Below are 8,743 nucleotides of genomic sequence, written 5' to 3'. Positions count from 1 at the left end.
CTGGGGCAGGTCACGAAGGGACTCATGCCAACATGCCAAGGATGGCAGCCAGAAGGATGAGAAGTGCCCAAGGCCTTGGTGACACTTGCAGAGCATACCAATGCTCATCTCCCTGACACTGAGCTTCCTGATACTTAAGTGTAAGTACATTTATGCCACCTTTAGTGGTTTTCACTTGTTATTTGCAGCCCAAACCATCCTAACTGACAAATTTACTGGAACTCTAACCTTCCAACATGTTGAGTCACCATGTTATTTATTGATGTCATCAGTCATTCGGATAAGAGTCAGGGTGGGAGCATGGAGCAGTGTTCCATCCACACTTGTTTCTCTTGCCCACTGCAGAAAAGTGAAAGTGGGAGACAAACACCCCTCCCCTCAACCAACCCTGGTCATAGCATTGGGAAGAAAAGATTAGACTGGTGTCTAAAAATAAAAGGATCTTGTATCTTATAATTGTTTACATTGGGAAATTAGACTCATAACTTTATGTGATGAATGGAGTTGAATTGAGTGTGTGTGTGTGTATTCTGATAGAACTTCTAAAGCTTCATGCCTTTGGCTCAGTCTGCTGTAGGCCTCATGGGTCTTCGAAGTTCAGAAAGTGGAGCGTCGGCCTCCTGGTACTTACCACAGGTTGTGCTCTTATGCTGACTGTACAGAAAGAGGAGGCAGAGTAAACACACTGTATATACCCGGCAGCCCAAGCCTTTTGCCTGGTCTGTATTGTGAATGGGGGTAGGGAGGGCATGGAAAAACAAAAGAAACTGGTACCTTCTGCTTTCTATCTCAGATGCTCACTCTTGAACCAAGACATGATGTTGGGAGGAAGTCCAAGTAGCCTGTGGAGAGGTCTAGTTCAGTTAGTTAGAGCATTGTCCTGATACACCAAGGTTGCAGGTTCGATCCCCCATCAGGGCACATGCAGGAATCAGTGAATGCACAGTTAAGTGGAACAACAAATTGATGTTTCTCTTTCCCTTCCTCTCTCTATAATCAGCCAGAATTAACTTGCTAACCTGAAGTGGACCTTCCAGTCCCCAAGCTGAGCTGGTGTAGTTGATATCACGTGGGTCAGAAATGACCATCCCTCCCAAATCTTTGTCTAAATTGCAGAATTGTGAGCAAAATAAATAATTGTTTAAAAAAAGCAGAGTATCAACCACAGTGTTAGGCAGGCCTGAAATAGGCATCTTTTTTCCAGAGTCCTGGACATGAACAATGCAAAAAGGATGAACCTAGTGACTACATTTTTAAGGCACAGTAATTTCATTATGAAGTTTCCTTCTTCACTTTTGACCCTGAGGGAAGAGGATTATTAAAATTATGTCATTACCCATCAGGCTGTCAGAAAAGCCCAACTCATTTTTCCAAAGGGAGCTGCAGAAGAAGAGAAGTGGTCGAAGTGAATAGCTGTCTGCTAATCACATATAATTCCATATCCCCCACATTTCTTTGATGAGATACTTCAAGCTGCAAAGAGGGAAAATGCTTTTTCCCCTCTCCAAGTAATTGGGGTTAGTCATAAACTTAACCAGACCAGTGTGCCAAGGAGTGCCAAGAAGCCGATGTGCACCCTACCTGACCACTCACATGGAGGAGTCTTCAAATGGTTGGATGTGGAAACCATCAGGTTTAGTGTCTGTGATGGAAAAGAAGATAGCGGGGAAGTGGGCACTGACTGTGCTCCCTGAGCCTAATGTTCCCAAGATTGTTGCTGCCTGGGCTAGTCCATGCCCTCATGTGTGGGTCCCACACTCCACTAATGTGAAGCTTGAGGCATTTCATGATGATCCCCGCATGGACCCACTGAGTTTTCATTTAGCTATGGGAAAGCAAGTCTTGTTGACTTGACCATTTGCTCTTTTGGATATATTTGCCAAACTTTAATGGAGACTGACAAAATTTTGAGTTGGGGGGGGTGACAGAAATAAGTGATATTTATTGTTCTCTACCATCATTCAGTTGTTTACTCACTTAAGTGTTTGTTGCCTGCCATGTGCAGGCATTGGGGAGGGATGGGTGAACAGGAGATCACAGTGCAGCTCTAGGGGTACCCTTGGAGCTAACACTGGTGGCGGCTGGAGGCAAGTGAACTGTTGATGACGATGCCACGTAGAAGGAGCTCTGATAGGGAGGCACAAGGACTATGAAAGCACATGTCTTGGGCACCCACCTCAGACTTTGAGGATCAGAGAAGGCTTCTTGGAGGATGCAGTAGTTAAGCCAAGTCCTAAAGGATGTGTAGGGGTGAAGCAAACATAGGAGTTGGGGAGAGGAAAGGGCAAGTGTGAAGACCTGATGGGAGCTCGGAGTGAGAATGGGGAGGGGCCTGGGGAGAGGCTAGGGCTAAGGAGAGTGCTTTGTTAAGGCATTTCTATTTTATCCTGAGTGCATGGGGAGCAGTGAAGAGTTTCACCTAGAATATACAAATCAAGATTAGACTGATATTTAGAGAGGAACTTTTAGCTACAGTGAACAGAGAGGAAAGAGTCAGAGGCATTAGGAAAATGGTCTTCAAAAGTTCTGAATTAGGAAACTGAGTCACAATGTGTTTGGGAGATAGAAGTGATGGAATTGTGTATGTAGTGGGACAGTGGGACAGAGAAGTGCCTAGAATGCAGCTCAGGGGTTTCGTTTAGAGATGTAGAAGGCCAGATAGAGGGGGTGGAAAAGAGCCTGGAGAGAAAGATAATGAACTTCAGTTGGGACATAATAAGGCTGGGTTGTTTCTGAGGCATATGAATACAGGGGTCATGTAGACAGGGAGGAAATCCATTAGATGTTTATATAGTAATATTCAGATTGTTCCAGCTGTACGTTTTGAGCCTGGTTTGCTTTCTCTCCATGGATTGTTCACTCAGAATCATGGTTTTGAGACTTTTACTTTACTCAGCTCTGAAGTCTCAAACTACATCTCTAATCCTTGGTCAGCATTTTGCAAAGGTGGGTCAGTGGTTCCAAGAGACACCCAGCCCCCAGGGGCCACAGCTACACAGAGAAAGGAGTCTTAGATCAGCCTATCCTTTGTTATGAAATTTCTCCATGTCCTTGATTGTATTCGCTTCACTTCTCTGGACCTGATTACTAACCTGGCTTCACTGTTCACTAAACATCAGGACCATTGCTACTTTGGAGAAATTTCTTCTCATAATTTATTTTGGGGCAGGCCCTTCAGTGACGTGGTAAGAAGCTGTGATCCAGTCGGGTAAACTGCACATTTCCAAAGACTGAGACTCTCAGATAACATAATTAGGCCCAGCAGATCAGAAATTTGGTTCTGGATAAATAAAAAGTTTGACAAATCCCCTCCCAAAAAGTCTTTTATGGACTCTTGGCTGCTTGGAGCTTTGAAACTTAACATTGCATCAGCCACACAGGATCCTGGTCTAGCAAATCAGAGATTTCTATAAGGTCGATCTAATGCTCTCTTCCCTGTAGTCAGGGTGTCCAACCAATGGCCCATGGGCCCCATGGGGCTCTGAATTTGGCCCAACACAGAATCATTGATTTAATTAAAATATTATGAGATTTTGTTGTGATTTTATGTTGGAATGTATTTAATGTGTGGCCCAAGACAACTCGTCTTGTTCCAGTGTGGCCCAGAGACACCGAAAGCTTGGACACCCCTGCAGGCCGAGGTTTCTCACTGCGAGAGCAAAAGAAGTGGCTGTAGCAGCTGAAGACAGTAAAAATCAGTCAGTCAGGGCTGAATTTGAATCCAGCTCCATCACTGATTAGTCAGTTTGTTTAAATTCTTGGGTCTCATTTTCCTTATCCTAAAGGGTAGGTAATCACACTTCACAGGGTATTGTTGTGAGGATCAATAGGTGTGCCATGTGACAAAAGGCTAGAAGGAGTTCAAATAATTACTCTTTTCCACTGCATAGCACCGCCTGTGCATTAGACCTGCACTGTCTAATAGGGCAGCCACCACCTGCAGCTCTTGAGCACTTGAAGTTTCACTGGTTTAAACGGGGATGTGTTATCAATGCAGATCAGACCCAAAGACTTAGTGTAAGAAAAGACTGTAAAAAGAGTGTAAAATATTTTTATTAAAATGTTTTAAATTGATTAGTTGAAATATGGACATTTTCATAATATATGGTTAAATGTAACTTTTATTTCTAGCAATTATCACACTGCGGTTAATTAAAATTAATCTCATGTGTTTCCTTCTAGTTTCTTTTTGTTTAATCCTCACCTGAGGATATGTTTATTGAATTGAGAGAGAGAGGAAAGCAGGGAGAGAGGAAGGGGGGAGAGAGAGAGAGAAAGAGAGAGAGAGACAGACAGACTTCAATCAGTTACTTCTTGTATGCACCCCAATGGGGGATTGAACCTGCAGCCTAGGAATATGCTCTGACTGGGAATCGATCCCACAACCTTTTGGTGCACATGATGACATTCCGACCAATGGAGCCACCTGGCCAGGGTTCCTTCTACTTTCTTCAGGTGGCTACTAGAAAATTGAAAATTGCTTATGTGGCTTGAATTTCATTTTTACTGGACACCTCTGTTTTGGAAATAGGATTTACTGCAAAGGGCTTCCAAGATCTGAGGTGGCAAGCAAAGTGCTCACCTGAGTCACCACAGCCACTTCCCAAGCTGGCGTCTTTGCTCCAGTCTATCTCCTCACTATGCCCACAAGGTCCTTCTAACCACAAACTTGGCTCCTACTTCACGTTAGAACAAAGACCAAATCCTTCATGGTGCCCACCCCGTAGCCCATCTACTGTAACCATCCTCATCCCTCTCTCTTCCTGAACACACTCTGTGCACAACCATGATGACTCCGTGTGGCTTCCCAAACTCACCACATCCTCCTCCATGTCTTTAGTCATTCAACAAACAGTCTTGGGGAATTAGCTGTGAGCCGAGCAGTGTTCTATGCACTGGGGAGACAGGGTTGAACAAGACTAAGATTCTGCTCTGAATTCCAACGGTAGAGTCAATGTGCGGCTTCCTTTGTCTGGAATGAATTCACTCCCAACTCACGGAAGTCAGGCCTCTTGGAAGTCTCTCCTAACGAGACCCCATAGTCTAAGCTCTCAGAGCTCCCTACCTCCATTGTATCACAGCATTTATGCATCTAATGTTATACTGATTTATTTATTTTTAAGCTTCTAGTTGTTTTAATTTAGTTTCTTAACAGTAATGCTTAAAAACTGATTTATCTTGTTTTTCTTAATACATCATAATTATTATTATTTAAAAATTGAGATATAATTGACATACCATATTGCATTAGTTTTAGGTATAACATATAACAACACAATGTGTTAACATATAACAACACAATGGTTTGTTATATGTATGTATTGTAAAATGATTACCAAATTAAGCCTAATTAACGTCCATCACCATGCATAGTTGCAAGCTTTTTTTCCCTTGTGTTGAGAATTTTAAGATCTATTCTCTTGGCAGCTTTCAAAGATACACTAGGCAGTATTAACCGTAGTCACCATGCTGAAGGTTGCATCCTCTGGGCTGGCTTATTTTACAACTGTAAGTCTGAGGCTTTTGGCTCCCTTCACCCCTGACTCCCACCCTGAAATAAAATGTTGATTTATTTTTTAAGCAAACTTTTTATTTTGAGATAATTGTAGATTGATATACAATTGTACGATATAATACAGAGACATCCAAGTACCTCCTATCCAGTTTCCCCCAATTTTTTTTTATATTTTAAAACTATCACGCACTATCAAAACCAGGGGATTGGCATTGCTACAACCAGCTATCTTGTTTAGATTTACCCAGTTTTATTTATTTTCTTGTGCATGTATTTTACTTCTATGCAAACTTGTGACATGTTTTGTTCATGTGTCTACCACCAGAGTCCAGAGACAACATTTCCGTTGTCACAAAACTCCTTCGTGTCACCTGTGTGTCACCGTGAGCACATCCTCCCTACCCCCAGTGCTCCTTAACACCAGGCAGCACAGTCTGTGCCCCATTTCTATCATGTTGTGATTTCAAGTTATATAAATGGGATAATATGGAATATAACCTTTTTGGATTGTTTCTTTTTCACTCAGCGTGGTTCTCCAGACATCCATCCAAGTTGGTGTGTGTTCATTCCGTTTTCCCGCCCAGTGGTGTTCCATGTTAAGGATGTGCCACAGTGTGGTGAGCCATTCACCGGTGGGAGGACACGTGAGTCGCTTCCAGTTTGGAGCTGTTATGAATAAGGCTGCTATGAACATTCGTGTACAGGTTCTTATGTGAACACACATTTCCATTTCCCTGGGAGAAATGGCGAATAGTGCAAGTTCTGGGTCATGTGTGTGTTGGTATATTTATCTTCCTCGCTAGGCTTCAGACATTTTGAGGGCAGGTTCTTAGCTCTGTTCATATTGGCATCACATGTACTTAATATGTATCTGACATATGGTAACACTCAATAAAACATGCAAGGACAAAAAGAAGAAAGAAAGAAGAAACAAAGACAAGAATGGGAAGAAGAAAAGAAATCTATCATTTCTGTCAGTTGTTAGCTATTCCACCTACCCCTTACTTCCTTATATCATCTTTTAATTTTTTTTTTGATGAAGCTAGTGACTCCAGTGCTAGGCAAAGCCTGGCACACAGCAGTTGCTTAATAGATATGTGTTAGATTATGTAATGAATACTCTGGAGAGTAGACCAGCTCTCTTCTACTCTCTACACTCCCCCTGCCCTGTCACCTTGCTCCTTCACTCAAGCACAAGCACAGCACACATGGACACACGCACGCACTCTGGGGCCATAATCCTAGGGGTAGTTTTCTGGAACAAAGCCAATAACTAACAAATGAGGTGCTGTTGCTTCATAGCTTAGCTAACAACAACCTTGACCTTGCCTGCCGAATTACAAATGAAGGATTTGGGGACCCAGCAGCTTTGTGGACTCATTCCAATGAGAATACAGGGTGCACTTGAAATAAAGAATGCTTCTTTGTGACTCATTAAGCTCCCCTCTGTTCCTCTCTATTAGGCATGTGTCTGCCATGCCCTGCAAAGCCTATGGCACTCAAAAGTGGAAGAGTCAGGCGGAAATAAAAACATTCCACTTCAGCACCTAAACCATGTGCCCTTAATCTGAAATAAATCTGTGACAATTGACAGATACTTCTTTCAGGCAGTTGTGGAGAAAGGCTTGACTTGTCCTAGTAAATCAGACACAAGCTTCATTATTTTTAGTCTCATAAAAAAAATTGTCACCATAGCAACAGTACTATCATCTAGGGCAAATGTTATCTCTTTAAGTCAAAATGAGGAGTTGTCCCACAAACACCCAGTGCTTCAAAAGGAAGAAATTACTTTTATTGAAAAGTAATTTCTTCCAAGACTTCAGCATTCATCTTAATTTGTAATCCCAGAACTTTCCCCTTGTCAATGAGGGGTATTACAAGCACCATACAACTTTGTAAAATCCAAGGCTGACCTTTCTTGTATCTGTTACCAGAAAATCATTAATTTTATTACTTCCTTGAGACACATAGGTTCATCTGTGGCTTTTTTATTCATGCACAGGAGGCATACTGCTAATTAATTTTATCCTTGGTCAGAGCATTGTGTATTCTGAGAGGATAATGGGGAAAAACATATGAGAGCATAAATATCTTTTTCTGCTTGCAGGATATTATTGTAAGTGATACAGCAAATGGCTTAGTTCTATGGGTCCTCACTTAGTGCCTGTAGACCAGAGGGGGTACTCAGTGTGTGTTGGTTGGCTCAGTTAGTTTGACTCCATTCTTGGTCAGAACTGAAATTGTTTGAAAGTAGTCCTGAAGATGTATTAATATATCGAATTTAAAAAAATCCTCATCCAAGGAGATGTTCACTGATTTTTAGAGAGACAAATGGAGTGAAAGACACATCAGTTGGTTTTCTCCCATGCACACCCCCACTAGGGATCGGACCCACCCTGACTGGGGATTGAACCCATGACTTTTTGGTGTATAGGATGACACTCTCACCAAATGAGCCATCCTGCCAGGTCAATATATTAACTTTTGGAACCATGGTAAACCTTATACCTCCAAAGTATGATTTGGAACTTAAAAATAAGCTCCAATACCTCAGACATTTTTTTTCCTGCTGCAAACCATGTTAATTTCAATGTCAGATCAGGTTGGCTTTGATTGGTGCCCACCCACGTCTTCTGGTTTCAGAATGCTGGTGAGGTCTCATTGCCTGCAAGGACTTTGCTTCTTCTATTTTCAGACCCAGTTTATCCCAGGGTATGCCTAACAATTAGTGGTGTGACATAATTTTTTATTGGCAGCTTTATATTTCTTTGCGCACACACAGTGATGATGGGATAAGAAAGAGGAACTTCCTTTATTGTCTGTTTATCATGGATCGAGCAATGAGATGAGCAATTTATATACATTATTTCATAGACTCTTCCCATGAGCTCTGTGAAGGAGATGTTTTCAGTTTTGTGGGAAGTTGAGATTCAGCAGGTGATGAGACTTATCCAACATCACAAGTTGGCAAGTGCCAGAGTTAAGATTTGGACACGGATCAGGATGGCTTTATTATGACACGAACCTTTCGTCTCCATCTGACTTGCCCTTAGCTTGTTATTTCATAAAGTAGTTTGCAGAAATTTATGTTCTGGTGTGAAGAAGGACCTTGTGATCACAGGGTCAAATCCATCACGTCAGAGATGAGGAAGCGAAGGCCGAGAGAAGTGAGTTTCCCAGTGTGGCCACACAAGAAGCTGTGCCACTGAGAATCAGTGTGGCTAAGCC

General features: G+C 42.2%; 1 non-coding gene across 1 annotated transcript; it reads left to right on the top strand.

Annotated features, from left to right (window-relative positions):
• Positions 1 to 614: 614 nt before the first annotated feature.
• LOC114493700 lies at positions 615 to 746 on the top strand. Its single transcript, XR_003684309.1, has one exon. It is a non-coding gene; the product is annotated as a small nucleolar RNA SNORA51 (small nucleolar RNA).
• The last annotated feature ends 7,997 nt before the right edge of the window (positions 747 to 8,743 follow it).

The sequence above is a fragment of the Phyllostomus discolor genome, chromosome 1 (genome assembly GCF_004126475.2).
Source record: "Phyllostomus discolor isolate MPI-MPIP mPhyDis1 chromosome 1, mPhyDis1.pri.v3, whole genome shotgun sequence".
Taxonomy (NCBI): Eukaryota; Metazoa; Chordata; class Mammalia; order Chiroptera; family Phyllostomidae; genus Phyllostomus; species Phyllostomus discolor.
This window is presented reverse-complemented; position numbering and strand designations above follow the sequence as displayed.